This window comes from Corvus hawaiiensis, chromosome 13 (genome assembly GCF_020740725.1).
Source record: "Corvus hawaiiensis isolate bCorHaw1 chromosome 13, bCorHaw1.pri.cur, whole genome shotgun sequence".
NCBI lineage: Eukaryota > Metazoa > Chordata > Aves > Passeriformes > Corvidae > Corvus > Corvus hawaiiensis.
Window position 1 is genome coordinate 1,538,930 of NC_063225.1, and position 19,025 is coordinate 1,557,954.

The 19,025-nt window shown below is 38.7% G+C and overlaps 1 long non-coding RNA gene across 1 annotated transcript in view; it reads left to right on the forward strand.

The window, feature by feature from the left end:
* Nucleotides 1-19,025, forward strand: part of LOC125332472 — a 251,308-nt gene that overhangs the window by 1,882 nt on the left and 230,401 nt on the right. Inside the window, exons 2-3 of the long non-coding RNA XR_007206505.1 lie at nucleotides 3,029-3,169; nucleotides 5,148-5,238. This is a non-coding gene — a long non-coding RNA (uncharacterized LOC125332472). The remainder of the gene's footprint in view (nucleotides 1-3,028; nucleotides 3,170-5,147; nucleotides 5,239-19,025) is intronic.

Sequence of the window (19,025 nt, forward strand, 5' to 3'; positions counted from 1 at the left end):
TAATAAGCTGGAGCTGCCTTAGGTGGTGTTTTAAGAACGTGTTAGGAACGCTGAGAGTTCTTTGCTCCTGGCTTGGTTTGGCAGGATGGGTTAGGTGACCTCTCCAGGCTGGCTGCATCATATATGAGGGTGACTGGATGGCTTTGCCCTCTGCTTCTCCAGTACAGATCCAGAGGTGTTCAAAGGCTGAGACTTCAGTCATCTTTTCTGCTGCTCCCAGAGAGAAAGGGAGGCAGAGGAAAGGGATCCAAATTTAGAGAAGAAACACTGAACTACACATGTGCTATGGAGAAATAACTGGTTCCATTTGCCATAGGAAGTTGAATTTTCACTTAGCTGAAGAAAGTGGTATTATACAAAATAATCAGAAGTAAATATGATGTTTCTATATAGAAACCATCATTCTGTATTTAAAAAATCTAACTTTTTTCTAGTTTTGCTTAGGGGTAAGAGATAGGAGGATTGTTTTGCCTTAGGCAAGAGGTGGTGTGTTTAATGGGAAGGCAGAAAATTCAAAAGGTTTTACAGTGACATCAGCCTAGAGAGAGAAAACACTCATAAGAGGCATTATGCCAGGTAAATATGTATGCTGGACTGCCTTTTATTTTAAAGGTGAAATGCTGCACTTCAGCCTCGATAACTTGAAACTTGAAGAACACCCCCTGTTTTAAGCCACTTTGTTGGGTTTTGTGCTTCTGAAGGCATTTACCATTCCACAAAAAAAGAGAGCTTCTGAGCCCCATGTTTTTATGAATCTATGAATATTTTCCTCCTGATTCTTAATGGTTGTCTCAGATCTTCACTGGGTACTTGAAGAGTATTTTTTCCATGAAGAAAAGCTACTTGTCTCTTTTTCTCTAGAATTCAAATTCAGGTGTTAACCTGGAGAAAATCATGTTCTTCAATGCATAAGATGCAGCATCTGTTCTCTGCTATTTATTTCTGGACTGTAATGTGATTTTTTTCCTCTACCTTTGCTATTACTGTTTGAACAAGTTTGTATCCAGAATGATCTCAATTTGTGAACCGTTGTTCATTTCTGTTGTTCATTCTCTGTGTGTTTCTCTAGAAGGCTTTAAGGGCATTCATTCACCCTTCTGTACTCCTGAAAAGACCTTGCTACAACACAACTTTTGCTTGTTCTTTTTTTAAAAGTTCATGGTAACTGATACTCTTGCTTCCCTAGGGATATTTAAATGCTGAACACTTTTGGCAGTGCATAGGTGTTTAAAAATCTTCTTATGAGTTGCTTTCTTGGTAGCTCTTGTTCTGGTTATTTCTTCAACTTCAAGGCACCCTGTTGCTCATACATCCTCACTTTATAGGAGTCATTAAGAATCTGTAATGGAGTGATTTTCCTCTTGTGCTATTTTCTTTTAGCTTTCCATATGGTACCGTTCTTGAATTTTCCTGGCGCCTATGTAGGCTGTTTTTGAAACAACATGCAGATCTGCCTGTTACATGCTGTGTGCTTTTTGCCTAACATTTTCTGCAGGTACCTGAATGCATCCTAATCCAACATTTTTAATACTCACCTGCTTTTGGTAATACCATAACTACCTTAAGGCTGTTGTAATATTATCCGTGCTTCCAAATATTGTTGTATAGGTTTTTAAGCTGGAAGTAAAACCAACCAAACTTGTAACATTATAGCTGTCAGTCTTGCTTCCTTTGAACGGCAGATGCAAGTAACATATGCAATCATGTGTGCATTTAGCTGCTGAAAGCCACTGTGAACCTCTTATTATATTGTTCTGTTTGCAGTATTAAAACCCAATAAACACTGTCTTTTAATCTAAAGGTATATTTGCATTTGGTGAGGAAGAAGAGTGGAACGAGTATCCACACTTTATTTGTTTTGTTCTTCAGATGCTCAGCAGAGGCTTTGAAAGCAGCACCTCATGCTGAGTGTACCTAGCTAGGTCTTCCAAAGTGCCCTCTGGAATATCTCACTGTCTTCCTGTCTGTACAGGGAATGCATTATGAAAAGAAGTGTGCAAAATAAGACTGAATTTTTCCCCTGTGCAACATGTCACTGTTGGGTGTAATGGATGTGCTGTGGGGTTTAGTTTGGTTTTTTGAGTCTCTAATCATTAACTGTAAAGTACTCTTGACTCTTGCATAAACCCTCAAGCTGACCCATTGCTAATTAACCCAATGGCATTTTCCTATGCTGAGCTCAACAGTGCAATTTCTCTCTGTGGGCTGTGGCTTGGGCAGTATGAAAGTGTTTACTGTCGGTAATTTTGAGACCACAAGTATTTTATTTGCTTTATGCATTACCAGGCATCCTGTCAGGACAAATATGAATCACTCAAAATGAAGTGAAGTAGTTATCAATATTCCATCTTACTATCATAACTCTGAGGCATCTCTTCAACTCTGCTTAGTGTGGAAATTTATTTCAAGATATTGAGGGAGTTTCTTATGTCTAATTGACTCTTAAAAAGCTGAGGATATAAGCCAGACCACAATAGTTAATAATAACAGGGACTGTATGAAAGTCTGATATTCTCCTCCACATCCTCCGCCTCCCAATCAGAGTAAATAGTTGAAAATACAAAATCTTCTGGAAAACTGAAATAAAAAACTTTTTAAAATGCCATACACACCCCCACTTCAATTTGGCTGCCTCGCAGCAGATCTTGGTTTAACACCTGCCCATAATTTGTGTCCACAGAAAAGTCTTTGAAAGTTTCTTGCAGTAATACATAAAGAACATTAATATTTAAGGTATATGCAGTATTCTAAAAGTGGCATCTCTGGGGGGTCTCTCGAGAACAAAGTGCTATCTAAGCATTCAGTTGCTAAAATGAATCATGTAAGGTTTCTAAGAGGCAGCAGTAAGTTTAAGCATGACAGGTGATATGCAAAGCTTTATGGACTTGATAGTTTCAAACCGGTGACTGAATTATTTGGGATTTGTATTACTCTAATAAATAATGAAAAGCAAGTAACTGTTGACAATAAATATTTCCCCAAGAGGGTTGTGTGTGCAACAACTCAGTTCTTTGTACCTTCTCTCCAGGGAATGTGAGAGGCCTGTAGAGGTTTCTAACTGGAGTTTGTCAATGCCGAGACAGCTGAGGATTGCTGGTTCCTGTATCAACACATTGGTGAGGAACGTGGATTTTCTCTGCTCTTCAAACTGATCTGCAGCATGCTGCAGGTACATGTTAAAGTGAAATTTGCTTGACTCCTCATATAGTACTGAGAATCTCTAAGGATTATTTTGAGATGTGAACTGTGTGTTCTGATCTTGCAGACAATGCTGAGATTGTAATAACGATGTATGCTTGTCAGAGACATTCTCTGCACCCTGCACATGGCATATGAGAATTGAATGTGATGCTGGCCATGGTTAATTATGTTCTGCAACAAATACACTGAAAGTGCACTCTGGCTATCCAGTCATATACCTTATGGCAAGATAAAGGGTGAAATTTCAGCCTAAGTAAGCAAATAGTTTTGCCAGTGACTTGGTTGCTGGGAAGAGTGCAGGTTTTCTTTAATTTGTGTGTATTTCTTTGAGATTCTGTTGTGATTGCCTAGTTCGTGTCCCACCCATCCATTGGTTTCCCTTTTCCCCTCTCCATCGCCCTGAACTCCTGAATTCCCTAACTCAGTTTAAACAAATGCTGAAGCCCCTTATACATATTTGGGAAATTCTGGACAGCATAGAGAAGAGACTTTAATAAGGCCCCCACTGATGGAAAAACTGTGGTGAAAGTCTGGCATAGGAGAGAAATGGATGTCAGTACCTTCAGTTAGTGAAAGTGATGCTGTTAAAGACAAGGTTGATGTCACAAGGGCTGTGGCAGGGCAGTAAGAAGGGGACTGAGGAGGTGGCAGCCATGGACAGGCTTTATTCAGTGTGCTGCTCACGTAACACCTCATCTCACAGAAGGGGCTCCTCTCATGTTACCAGCCTAAAGCGCAGAGCAGCTGTTTTTTTGACCTCAGGTTTTTTTGTCTAAATTAGAATGGCTGAATTTGGGTTATCTGCTTTTGCCTGAAAAGCAGAGGGCAATGTTAATTTTGTAGTCGTTGAAGGAGGGATAAAAAAGCTGGCTGTTCATTGGGTACAATACAGGGAGAAGCCAGAACTGAGCACTAATTACTCTCGAGTGTAAGTGCTGAGCACCTCTGACAGGTAGCAACGTCTCCATGTGTTGTGAGGGTGTGCACAGGAATAAATGAGTTAAATGGTGGTGATATTTGCCAGCAGCGTGATATGGAAATGCTGCCCACTGCATCACACAGATCTGCTACCATCTGTTCACAAAGGTTTGCTACATTAAGAGAAGCAGAAAATTGTATCATTTTGTTTATGTTAGAACTTGTGGAAAAACTTGCTTTTGTTTTTTCTCTGGACGTTTATTATCTCTGAATTCGGATCAGGTGTCTTTATTCACAATACTTTGAAATTCCATGGATATTGCAAATTTTGCTAGAGGAGCCTCAGCTAAGGAAATAATACTTTTTTTCTATATCTCAACAACATTGGGTTTTTTTTCCTCAATTCCAGCAAATCCATAATTGCAGTAATTAAGGCAGCAGGACAAGCAGGCCGTTATGTGGATCACAGAGTATTTTTTATATCTTACTGATGCAGTAACCGCAAGGGATCATTTCAGAATGACCTTGTAGTCATCGTTATCAGTCTATATTTTGATCTTTGGTGTTAAGCAGATCAAGTGGAGTAATTACAATTGCTGCCACGTTTGTTTCTGCTGGGTGTTTGGCATTATTCTTGGGCAAATAACCTATTTAAAACATTTTTATTTTGAGTACTGAGTGTGCAACCCAAGTGAGTCTGTGGGGTGGACTGTTTGTAGAGGCTCTCAGGCTACAAGCCTTTAGTGTCAGATACTCTATTGCAAGGAGGTTTTGGGCACCAGCCATGCTGGGCTACTGAGCTGTGCTAAAAGATCTCATGCACAGCATATGATCTCTGTAGGAATTATATCCTGGTACTCAAATGCTCTCTGAATTTCTCTATCCTAACTCTTCTTTGTGCCTCATTAATTTGTTTTGGAGTCATCAGCTTTCGCTTCGCTAGAGTCTGTCAGTGTTTTGCTGGTGATGAGAAGAATAGTTGCTACCTCTTACCTTCTGCCTCTTCTTTCTGGGGATCCGTGGAGCAGGAGACATCCAGGATGAACTTCTGTCTGTTCCAGCAGTTTTTACCAGTAGCACCGGAGTACAACTCGACTGTTGCTGAAAGCAGTGGATTAGGTAAATCTTGAATTTGGCCTGCTTTGTATCAGAGTGTCAAAGTAATGCTCACAGGCTCAAAAGCAGCAAAGTGGTTTCTGTTTGGTTCTTGTACTGGGCCCAGTTCCAGCACAAAGATTAGGTATTTCCATTATGTCTTGGTCCTAAATAAATGAATACAATGTTGAAAAGGAGAGATGCTTAGGAGAGTTGGGTCAGCATTTCAAATGATTGGATTGTTTGGTCTTGCCATCCCCAAGAAATGCAGTAGATATAAATCATCTACTTTGCAGTCCATTTATTATGGTTTATACAGCTTAATTTGATGCTTGGGTGCTTCGACCTCTAACACCAGTGTAAATTCTCTGACTGTGCAGTTGTACTAATGTGAAGAACCCAGATAAATTTATAGAGCTGGTTGTTGAGTAGAATCTCTGTTCTGAAGAAAAATGAAGCATTTTATTGAAAAATAAACCAGAACAACTATTGAAAAGGAATTTAAAAACTCAAAGAAATGTGAAATAACCATTATTTTTATCATTTTGAGTACTAGACACTGAACTGTCTGAAATGTAGTTTCTCCCCACCCCCCATGGGGGGTAACTTGGGAAACCTGGGAGCTGATGCTGGAAAAGCCCAGGAATCCTTTCCCCTTCCAACTGCAGAGACTGAAAACAACTCTAATATTTTTTTAATTCATAAAATATGTTTATGGGTTTATGTATTTTGCATTATAGAGCCCAAAGGCCTAAGGAAATGATCCTGCTATCTGCATTTTTGTTCAGCCATTTTACAGTCATGTTCACCTGGCACTACAATTTGTAATTTTTTTTTTTGGTGGTAAAAGACATATATCCAATATATGTGTAATTTTCCAATGCGTTTAAAAAACCATATCTACAATATGAGTCCATTTTTAAACTCTAGTCTCTTGACTGCTCCAACTCCCAAGTAACAGAGTGGCTGAATGTTGCTGGCTTTTTCTCTTCTTTCCAGCTGAGTGAAACTGAGCAGATGGGAGTGGGAGAAAAAATGATGAGCCAGTGCAGACAGTGTGAATAATTTGCTGGGTTTTGGTGTGTTTGATTGCTTTTTTTTTTTTTTTTTTTTTTTTAAATTTGCAAGGACAGTGCATTTACTGCAGAAAAGGCAGCAAAAATATGCAGGTGTGGTTGGAGTGTTGTTTGTCCGTGCCTCAGAAATTTCTTCAGTTACTACCTGGATGTAGAGGGAAGGGAAATAGTCTTTGCTGCTGTATTTAGTAAGGGTTGTATCCATGGGCTAATACAACCACCAGTGTTTCAGAACTCTGCCAGATGGCGTTAGCTGTGAGTAAGTTCTGTGATTCATTTGGTAAAATATTTGTCATGGCAACTGAGGAGCCTCTGACTCATTGGTCCAGTCAGTGGTAGAAACCACCACTGATGACACCAGATGTGAGGCTGGACATAAGAAATGTCTCATGATGCTGCTTTTCAGGCTGGTTCCTTTGCCCAGTGAGATGTAATTTAAGTTCTTTTCATTTGTGTTTCCATCTCGGGGTTCAGCAGACCTTACATTTTCTATTTCAAAAACCTAACATGTCTCCTAAAAAATATCAAAGCATTCACTAAATTTTTCTTATGATTACAGTAACTGATCAAAGAGTAATTTCGCTTTCATTAAATCCTCTCCTCCCCATTTTTGAACGAGCAGTGGGAAGATTAGCCCAGGAATGGAATGTCTGGTAGAATCAAAAAGAAGGAGTGTGGGCTGGAAAAATCCTGGATTCTTTTCCTCTGCTAACTCTTTGGGGACAAGATGTGCAAGGTGGTATTCTGACAATCTGTGCTAGCCAAAAAAACCTACAAACCAGCCCCTTTGTATGCTTATTTCTCAGTTATTCTGTTCTCAAACATTTGTTCTTCAGTTTCTAGTTTAGTGTCCCAAAACTCTTACCTGTTCCTCCTTGCTAGTAATTAGTAAGTAAAAATCTTGCAAAACAGATCAGAATAATTTCCCAAGGAATACTCTGGTAGCTGCCTTGGGAAGATGAATAAGCATCCTCAGAGGCAGCATCACATAATGTGTTATGTTTCAGGAAGGACATATACTGACAGGATGGATGTCTAGAGAGACACAACAGAAGCCTTTTAGACATTTTATAAGCTTTTATAAGTTAAAGGAAATATCTAGGGAGATAGATGGCTGCAAACCCATTTCCCTCCCACCCATAAAACTGAAAGAGTACAAAACCCATAGAATATACAACTTAAATAGTCTGAATCACCTGTTTAGGAATAGAGCTTCCTATGTCAAGAACTGATTATTCTTAAGAGGGAGACAAGATCCTCAAGTTTCTCTGTTAGTGCCAGTCAAGCTTTTAGCTCTCTTTCTTTCCAGAAGTATGTGGTTTTTGCTCTTTTGGAATGGACTGATGCCAGAGAACCTTCAGTTACGAAGTCTTTTTTTTGATCCCAGAATATCTTTCTTCATACTCTAATGGAGAAAAATGTATTTAGAAAGAACCTGGACAAAAGAGATACTTAGGACTTTAGTTGATGTGCAGCGGTACCACTTTGTTGTATTTGATTGACCTCTGTCTGCTTACATAATTTTGGGATCGTTCCCCGTCTCACAGAAATGTCATTCAGATACATATCTGTATTTTCTTTATACATACATCTGTATCTCTTCCTTTTTGATAGAAACATAGCCAACATATTTTAACAGGTAATGAAAAATATAAGTATGGATGAAATTGCAGGATAACTTTGCTAGCTTATCTGTGCTGTGTTTCAAGCAGACTGCTTCTGTTCGTGTCATCTTGCAAGGTTTCTTGCAGTGAGTGACGCCTGTGGATGTTCCAGTGCCATGGCACTGTGGCAGGGCAAGCAGTAACACACATAAAGGGTTGATGTACACATACTTTACATTCGTGTTGCTCTGACCCTATTGTGCTGAATGTTAGCCATCTGCTGTTAAAATTAAATCCCAGAATAGGAGAGGAACAGGAAAGAAACATTCTGTCTTCTGTCAGAAGCATGCAGCTTTCATGTGGATGTGATTGCTTTGGAATGATGTATGAAAGAAATGGAGCTGCTGGCGATGGCATGAAACTACACTGAGGTGTATTGTTGTGAGTGTAACTTTTTTTTATTCCTTACACTTAATGGCTTCTAGAATGATTGTGAAAAAGACGTAAAAAATTTATTCCTTTTAAATAATAATCAATTTTCAGGAGTCGAGGGAATGGGTGATGCTCTACTTTTTACAGACTGAAAAGATCAAAGAGAATAAAAATCGGAATTACTCATGAGAAAAGAAAGTGCTTAAACTGCAACGATAAACTTGATCTCAGTAGTTTTATATTTGAAGTGATGTTTTCACGGCTGATCCTTCCAATACAGAATCAAAGGAACTATTTAGTATTGCACTTGGAAAACTGAATGTTAAATACAGTTCTACTCTGGCAGAAACTATATCCTATTTTATAGTGAAAACACTTCAAAGCGCTCTAAAAAGGTTGATATTTGTCCTGAGTGATTTATCATTTATTAAGTGGTTAGAAAGCTGACAACCTGACACTCGACAAAGCCCTTTTCCTAAACCTGATGAAAGGAAATACTTTTAATTAATTTGCTTTATTCAGGCTAAAATAGAGCATTGCTAATGGAAAGTTAATTTACTGGCAGCAAAAAAAGAGAACTGGTTTATAGAACCTCGCCTCTAAACCTCTCTTACAGATCAACCCCACAGACATGCAAAGCACAATGAATAGTTCTTGTCAGTGCTGGATTTTAGTATCAGTTGATAAAAAAAGATAACAAAGGATCTGTTGATTTTTACCCTGGGAGCACATTGGCTTTGTTGTTCTATTTGACACCAATTAATTAGGTTGTTCTGTTCTCAGAATGACTGCACAGAAACAGTCACTTTCATGTATTGTTGTTCCATGGCAGGATTTTGTTGCTCGCTAAATCGAATCCTATTCAGTCAGAGCTGAGGCCCAGATAGTATTGATTCTCAGGAAAACACAGACCTCCTGAGAGTCTGTACTCCCACTTAGTCATCTGTTTAAATTTAATGCTGGTCCTAAATATGTGGGTGTTTTATGAAGGCTCGGGGATTGCCAAAGAATGCGGCAATAATTCCACCACAAAGTACGTGGGAAATGCAGTAACTCGCTGCCTTTTTAATAGAGCATTAGTGACACCCAGTGGTTATATCCAGTTATGGACTAATAGACATTAAGAAGTTTATTCTAAACTTACAGCATTCATAAAAACTGGAGGTCAGAGAACTCCATAAAAAACTGTTTGGGGACTGTGGAATATATGTGGTCGTCATGTGTAAAGTGGTGATACCAGTGTTTCCCCAGATTTGAGAATAAATATACTAAAGCCTAGAGACAGGGTTTTTTTAATGGGAGCCAGGCCAGTGCAGTGTGCACATGCTTGATTTGGTGGACCTAAACTGTGCCTTCTCTCTCACTGAGAAAAGAAATCTTTTACTAGTGGGGGATAAGGAGTGGCTTTGTGGAAGAGAGTATGTTTTCATTGGTTTCCTTCAGGATAAAAGCCTACTATTCTTAGGGAAGACTTGCCTAGCGGTGTGCTAGTCCCTTTTTAGGAGGTGCTAAGGGTAATCTTGGAGACCATGGCTGCATTTTTCAGCATCTGTTTCACAAGAGATGATGTTGTTAAGAAGAGGGTGATTTTCAGTCTTGGAATCAGCAGCGAAATGCACTGACCACAAACCAGAAAGCTCCTCAGATCTCAGAGTTTGTCTCTCGAGCATTTAGTATCTATAGCCCTTAGTGTCTGTTCCTGTATAATATTGATCAGTTTAGAAAAGGTAATATTTCCATTCAGGCTACTACTCTGCTTTATGGTTGCAGAGGAGAATCCATGAAATTGAAATGAGACCAGCTGGGGATTGATTTTTCTTATATCTGTCTTGCTTTATCAAGACTTGAGCTGAAATATTCAAATATCGTGTTTTTTTCAGATTCATACCTTTAAGTACAGAATATATTTATCATATCTCCCAGAGAAATGAATAATACCACATGGAGCTATTTAATCATGAGCATGGAGATTGCTCTGCAGATTGCACTGCTCTGACAGTGCCAGTCAACATGGAGTAAGAAAAATAATGCTGGGAAACAAGGTGTCAGATTCATAGTTACTTACAAAGCAGTAAACATAGCCTGTACTTTCCAAACAACACAACCTGAGATATGAATAGAGAGAAGCCACACCATCTGTTCTTATTAACTAAATTTAGAAATACAAACTTAAAGTTTTAACTTATAGTTATTTCTGATGTCTGATACATCTCACATATTATCAGTGCTGGGATCCAGTCTTGTCAGGGAGACTGGAATTAAGAATATTCTGAAGGTGACTGAGTTATTTAATCTGCTTTTGCTTTGAAAGAGCACATCTTCAGTTAGACTATGAAACTTGGTAGACAGTCGCAGTCAGTCAGCTCCAAACCTCTAAAACCTCGACATCTTAAGCCTATTCTGTGTTTTAGCAGTTCTTGGTATAGTTGCACAATGTGTTTTGTTTTGCTGTCATGTAAAATCAAGCTAGTATCAGCTGCAGTTGTGAAGGTGTGATGTGTCTGTGTGTTCCAGCCTGGCAGCAGTAACAGAGGTGTGATGGAGAGTCTTTCTTCCACACAGACATGGCCTTAGGCTATCAGCCTGTAGCTTACAAATGTGACAACTCCTATGCACAGCAGGAATTTCAGTGAAAAAGGTGGTGCTATGTGGGAGACGACTTAAAGACAAGAGATAAGGGAATGAGAGATCAAGTGCAACAACCTGGCTGTGCACCTCAGCAAATGAAGCAACGATGCTTTGTGGTGACAGCTACGGGACTTTGTTGCTCAGTGTGACATTTCTCAGTGTTAAAAAGACAGTCAGTGCTGTGGTTGTGTACAAATTTCATCTGATTGCCAGATCTTTCAAGGGAGATCTTTCTAAATGAATTATCTGCCTGCTGTTGATCACTGGACATCACCAGAAGAGCGTATGGATGTGTGGAGGACACCGGTTTTGTGGGATTAAATGTTTCTGCCTTATCCAATGGCTGAGTACAGGTTTGGGCTGAGAGAATTCAGCTGCAAGGCAGAGCTTGGACAGTGTAGTGGTTTGCTAACCTGTGACAGACAAGAACACAGGTCTCAGTTCAGGCAGCACAGACTTACTGCTGTTAATGAAATAACACGTTTACTCTGACTGATTGTGTATTCATTTTCTAAGTTTAAATTGGATTTTAATGCCTCTAAATAAGAACCGTTCTCTTCTCAAATCATGACTGGTAAGAAAAATTTAAATAAACTGACAATGGAACTTCTGCTTTCGCATGAAAAACCTTCAGCTGAGGAGATGTATTTAAAATTCTTGGCTAGTTTTAGCTATTTGGAAGAATGGAATGTGGGTAAAAGACTTTTGGCAACTGAATCTGCACTCACAGAAGCCAATGGTAAGAAATACAGGAACATGAGTGTGAAGAGGAACAACTGTGAGGAGGAGCAGGCATCTTCAACAGCACCTCTGCAGCAACCACTTTCTGTTTCAAATAGAAGCACATCTGAGTGATGTGGCCTGAATAACTTTTTATGAGGAGCTTGTGGGTTATTTCAAGAATTTTTTAGACTCTACCAATATTTTAAGTCTTAACTAATGAGCACTCAGGACATCATTTTTAAGTGTTACTTTTTTTGGAGTCCAAATCAGACATAGACACCAGCCAGCAGAGATGATGAAGTTGGTACCAAGGATCCAATTTTCAAGCAGTGGTATCTTTCTGTAGAGAAGTGTTTACAGGTTCTTGGCACTAGCAGGCAGATAAAGAAAATGGCTGAGGCAGAGAGGTGGGGTTTTTTTTTTTTGGCCAGACTTCATTTTTGGATATAGAGAATGCCTGAACAATTTCAGCCCCATGCTTAAAAAAACAATGCGTATAAGAAATGTTGTATGTAAATCAAATGGGTGGAGTTGCTCTGCTGGGTTGGAACCAATACAACAGAGTCTTTTCAATTTTAATTCTAAACAGCTGCTTGGTTGGTCTTGCATAGGGCATTTCTGTTTGTTTTTTCTACCTTTGGGTACACCAGATTCCAATCCTTATTGTAGGAAAAAGAAACACACACATGCACAGAATGTGGATTGGTTGCCTTAATTTAAAACTATTTTTCTTATTATCATTCTGAACGCAGAATAATAAATCTTACTGCCATGGGGCAAGGTAGATAACAATTACACCATATTAAAGGGAAAAGAATGAAAAGCACACAATTCTTGATCAATCTTTAGGCTCACATATATTCATTCAAATATTCGTTCATTATTCACAATTAATAGTTGCTCAATAATATTTAACGTGAACAATTCAGGAAAAGAATGGTTTAAACTTAGCAAATTATTTATTTATTACAAATAATAGTATCCCTAATTTCTGATGTATAGAAACAGTTTGCAAACATCACAGTCACTGCTAGAGACTTCTGAAGTATTTATTTACATTTAATACGTATTTCTCAAAGTGAATCAGCATGCTAAGTTACAAAATTACAGGTTTATATATTTTAAAAAGAAATATTAGCATTTATAAGGCACAGCAGTAATTTCAAACTAAATATGCTGTAATTCAATTAAAAATAAAAATCAACCTCAGGATTTAGATGTGAAGTAGTCCTTAAAAAAAAAGAATTCCAAAGCTGTTCATGCATACACAATCTCCTACTGGAGCTAATAATTATGCAATAAGCCCTACTGCTTGTTCTGAATATATTCTGTGCCCATTATGAAAAGAAAATATATGAGATTTAGACAGGTGCATAGTCACAGATTTACCCAGCGTGAGAGTAGGAGCTGAGTGCACAGGTACTTTTATGGAGAAAAATATTTCCAGATTTGAAAATGTAACATAGCAAAATGATGGGACTTGAAATTAAGGGAACCTTTATAGATATTCTGCTATTAAATAACAGAGATTCAGCAAATATTTTTTCTTATTTGTATTGCATTTTAAAATATTTACTGAAACTCTTGAAAAGTACTTATGGATAGGACAAAATCCATTAATGTGATGTATTTTTGTGGCACATTCTAACACATCTTACAATGACATTAGGAAAAAGCTCAGCAGTTTTATATTGGACCTTGATCCAAAGATTACTTAAATACAAAATATTGATTAGTCATTTGATAGGACTCTCTTTTATACTTTAATTTCTGGCATCACCCCAGAAATTTTTAAAAGCTCTAAAAACGTTTCACAAAAGCTATAACTGAAATGCACATTTGAATTACTACTTCTTTGAATGGCAGGGCAGCCACTATAACATTCCCTTGAGAAGAATGATACTTGCAATAGAGTGCTTATATAGGCTTGCTAAATGGATTAAACTTCTAATAACTGATGGCTATTTTATGTCCTCCAAAAAATAATCCTTGGAAAAAAGAGCCTAAGTTAAAAGTGACCATCCCTTTTTAATTTGGAAGTCACCTGGCCATGCTTTAAGGTAAACCCTTTAAGAAAGGGTTGTCTACAGGAAATGTTCAGATTACTTGGGTGAGCATCTGTGCTATTTATGCAATCTGCAAAAGATTGGTTTGAAGGAAAATTGATTTTATTTTTTAAAATGATAAAACTTGGATGCAATCGATGGGAACAAGCTGAGGAATGACAAAGAAATTAAAATCATCAGTGTTGTTCATTTGAAGGAGTAGCTTGTTGGGTTTTGGTTTTTTTGTTGTGAAAATTGTTAGGTCAGTGTAGCTGGCACATGGTGACTCATTGGGAAATGTAGGCAATGCCTAGACCAGTCCTGTCTCCCAGGTACTGTTTTAAGTACCCTTTTTGTTCTTAGGTTTATTCACATTTTGGTCAAAGGCGTGTGGCAGTTTAACTGTGGCAGTTTTCATGTTTATCCCCACACCAGAGACTTGAGATTGTCGCAAGATTTGTGTTGATCCAGATGGAATTTGTGTCTGGCTAGCTTTTTTTTTTTTTTTTTTTTTCCCTTTTTAATGCAGGCTGTCAAAGCACCTACATTGTTTAATGAGTTTTGATTCCTGGTCTAATACCTTACTTGAACAAATCTGAGGTGCTGTGGAAAAAGGGAGACTGCCCTGAGGAGCAGCCATGGAAACTTCTTTTGTGATCACATTTTAAAGTGGCAGAAAATACTGCATTCTCTAATATTCTTTAAATTAATTCTGAAAAATTCGAACTCCCAAATTTCTGCATTTCAGAGCTGGGACTTGCTCTGAAGCAGCTCTGCAGAAGTATCCTGTGCTCAGAGGTTTCTGTTTTTAACATTGTGCAGCTGTGTGTGGAACTTGCAGGGTAATTTGTTTCCTATTCCTCTCTGGTTTGGTTCACTTTGCATATTTCTGTTGATGTTATCTCAGTTCTCATATCTCCATTAATTTTTAAGTTCCTCTACCTATTGCTTCTGAGTTGAATGTATCTGTGAACACTTTTCCATTTGTTGTTGTTTCTTGTTTCCAGTCTATCACGCATATAAAATTCATCAGTTTGAAACTCGTACTTAAGAGCTGTTGCCTGGACCACAAAAGTACGAATTGCAAAGATGCCAACGTTCTTGGATGTTCTCAGGGACTTCTACAGCATTGCCTGTGCTTGTTGTGGTGGAGCTTGCTTGCCAGTCTTCAGAACTGCTTACTTTGTGTGCCTTGTGAGGATCTTCTGCTTGCAAGAGAAAATTAGTGATTCAGACAGGTTTAAAATGTAATTTTGTAGTGTTTAATGGTTATTGCTAGACTACAAGCTTTTTCTTTTTAAGGCCTCTGGAGCAGAGATGAGGTGTTTTACCAGGCTTCAGTTGAACAGGGTTTCTACACTAAATGCTGGTTGTCATTCCTCATGGTCCGTGCAATAGGAAACCGTCAGCACGGGCTGGCACACTGACCCCAGTTAGTCCATCCTGTCAGGCTCTTCGTTGCTTGTTGCCATGGTCTGTGGCAGCTGGACCCATCCCTGGTCAGGGGCAGCCATGGAGTGCCAGTCCCAGTGGGCAGCACTGACAAAGCCCAGCAGGGGGGACACGGGCTGGGCTGTGCTGAAGGGCACAGCACCTCGTACATGCTGGGTGCTTCATAGACTGACCAATGCTTGGGGACACAAAGGGGTTTGGCCTCCCAAAGTATGGTAGTTTTGTCTTATAAATGTTTTTCATGTTTATCCCCACACCAGAGACTTGAGATTGTCGCAAGATTTGTGTTGATCCAGATGGAATTTGTGTCTGGCTAGCTTTTTTTTTTTTTTTTTTTTTCCCTTTTCTTTTTATGAAAAAGCAGAAAATATTTGAAAATGTTTGTCTCTTAGGGCCAAAGTCCTCCTGTCCTTTAAACCTCTCAGCAACAGACCTGGTAGAAGGTGGGCTTTATCTCAGCCAGCTGCCTACCAGTGACCCATGGCTGCTAATAAAGGATTTAAAGGACTGGAGAGCTGGAATGATAATAATTTTTTGTCTCTTAGTGGTTTTTTTTTTTTTCCCACAAGAGACATAACACAGGAGGGTGTCTGAATTGGGCCTCACTAATTGAAAGCAATTCTCAGCATTTCATGGGGGACTACTCTTCCATTTAATAAGATCTTATCTTTTTGACTTGCAAGTAGGCTACTCTTTTGTGGAGCTCATTGCAGTTTGTTCTTTTCAGAAAATGGGTTCAATCATGATGCCATTTAGATAACTAAGTTGAAGACTGTCATCCTAAACTGTGTTATGTTGCTATTAAACAAAATAAATGCACATTTAAGGAATTGCTTTTGGACGTGTTGTTTTTTCCTTCTCTGGTTGCTCTCCTGATGAGTCAAGTAGAATTTTGTAATTGTTTTTTGGAAGCATTGGAATGGTTTGAAATCTGGATGCCTATCCAACCCAAATTCATCACTATCTGGATTTTGGCAGCGGATACTCCCAGCAGCATAGATGTGTCTTAAAAAATTAATGTATGCATATGCATTCCTCTGCTACAAGGTTTGCTTGCACATGCTTACCCAGAACCTCTGTACTTTAATAAGTTAGGGAAGCCTCTTTGCATTGTTAAATAGTGGCATGAGTTATGCTAGTTGTGAAATATTTCCACAGAGCAACTAATTCCACCCGTCCATCTTAGTAAACAGTTTTCTCCAAATTAATTTTGTTACTTCCTGCACTTATTACTTGTTCCAAACATTAGCTGGTACCTAAGCACTAGTGTCAGCATCTCTAGAAGCTAGAGTTGTGAGTTCATCTAGTGTGTGTCTATGTGTGGACGTTCTTAGAAAGTAACTGCATACCAACTCATTTTGGGTTTATAGAATTTTGCTCAAATAATTCCTTCCCTTCTTTCTGAAAAAAATCTGTCTGGAAGGAGAAAATGTAACCGTGAAAATTCAAGCATGATAATTTTTAAAGTTGTCATGAAGTAAGAGTTTGAGTAGTAACAGTTACAATGCCTTGACTTCAGACTGCAAGTCATTCACAAAAATGAAGCACTTACCCAAATAAATAAATTATCGAGGCAATGCAGCATTCATTATAAAAACACTGGGCTGTGTTTAGATAAAGTCTTTACCTCTCCCAGCAGGAGGAGTCAGAGAAGTATGTTATAATAGTACTTCATCTTTATACAGTCTTGGATTATGTAGTAGGATGGGTTTTCCAGCAGAGGGAGAAGTATACTGTATTATTGGGAACGGAGCTATAATTTTGCAACCTCTAGTTCGATGAAAATTCCTAATACTTTGCTTAGGAGACATACCTATTTGTTCTGACTGCTGTTATTTTGAAATGTCAATATATCTTTCTGCCAAATTTGTTATCAGTAATTTTTATATATCATAGTTTTGGTATTTTAAAAAACATAATCAAATATCTAAGTGCCTGTTTTATAAGTGTTTTTTCCACATCCATAATAGTCTGGTCTAATGAGTTGTACTTCTCACTGATTGCAGTGATAGCTGTTTCTTAATTCTTAATTAAACTATGTTAAAATATGCATTAAGGGACACGTGTGATAACATTGTTTGCCTAGTCATTATCAGAGTAATCTATGGATAACAGCTGTAAAAAACCCAAACCACCAAAACCCAGAGCTGTGTTAGAACAGTGTGTTATTGGAAGAGAAATGTGGATGAAGAGTGCAGCATGTTCCAGATGAAGAGCAAGGCCCTGGATGTGCCCGACTTGGTGCATTGTTTTGTCATCACTCTTCTTCCTTTAGTGGCCTCAGATGGGTTCTTTTCTGTGCTCCTGGCTCAGTGAAGCACTTTAGCCATGTGCTGTTACTGGTGGTTGGTGATTTGTTGGCAGTGTGAGGTTTAAAGGATATGTTGTAGTCTGTGGAGCAACCGCGTGAAGCATTTTAGGTGCTATTTTATGAGAAAGAGTAGTGTCATCCCCAGGACTTCTCACCAATAGAACATTCTGTTGCAGAACATGATAAATTTTGATCACTGCTGTCTCAGCAGTTTCAGCTTTGTTTTAAGAGACTGTCAGAGAGAGAGGGGGTGATGGAGGCCGCTTTTACTCTCTGTAACAAAATTAACCAATATGGAAATAGTTATTCCGCAATAACTCCATCCTCTGTCCTCCTTGTGGAAGTGGCCGTGTTCAGCAGTGAAACTAATGCACTGGGAATATTACTGGATAACTTGTCCTTGGAGAGCAATTCATGTAACACTGTCAAATTACACAATGTCAGTGCAAGGTATTGAAGAACACATTACAATGACAAATTAGGAGTGCAAGGTCCTTTGAATAATGTAGTTCCTGTGAAGGTGGAAACTCATTTCAGAGTAGCTCTTGGGACTCACAGGCTCGCTGGGATTTATGAATATGGCCGATGTTTTGCTTTTTGAGTCTGGGGGGTACTGTAGCTCTCTAGTAAGGCTCTTGTTTATGTAAGGTGAATTTGCTTGTTCATACAAAATGGCAATATATCCCACTGCTTCCCTTCTACCAGGAATTTGCATATAACAACTGTTTAGATAATTCCAAAACCTTTCCAGGGACATAGCCTGCTTTGGCTGATACTGAGTGTAGTAGCACTGAGCAGGTATTGGATGCCTGTTAGAGGACACGGAAAGCTTTCCTAAAATCATATTGAGGGCTGGGATCGAGCAAAATAAGATAAAAATCTGGATACATAAAAGGATTTAGGAGTCCAATCCTAAACTGTGGTCCTTAAAAAAAAAAAAAAATCTCATTTCCTTCCCAAGCTCGGAACAGTCTGCTTGAAACCCAGACAAATACAATTTTTCTCAGTAATGTTTCTCAGGCATCCTTGGTCATGTTTGTAGTTCAGTGTTCTTGATAAAGCAAAACAGTCTGGTGCCTACTACTGTGGCATGCCATCATTTGGGCCTTTTGAGGCTTATTGCAAGATATATTCTCAGACTAGACCTAACAGATCATGCTTCTCAGTGTTTCAGAAATACTTTCCTGGATAATAATTTCCCTTGTGAGTTAGCGTTTGCTACACACACCAAACTGGGAAGAAACTGTAGTGCAAGACTTCAACAATAATCTTGATTTTCAGAAGGTCCTGCTGACCACAGCTTGCTGTGCTCAAGGCCTCTTGTCATCCATGGATTACTGTTGTGACTATTTGCGCAGGCAGAGCTGCTGTGACACCCTTTGGCAAATGGGAGTGATGCTCAGAGCATGTATAGGTATAAGTAGAGGCTCGTGATTCTTGGTGCTGCATTTATTTTCACTCAAAGTAGTTAGGCACTAGCTTGAAGATTGTGTTGGCCAGACCATGATCTTCAAACATTAAAGCAAAATATTCATGTAGA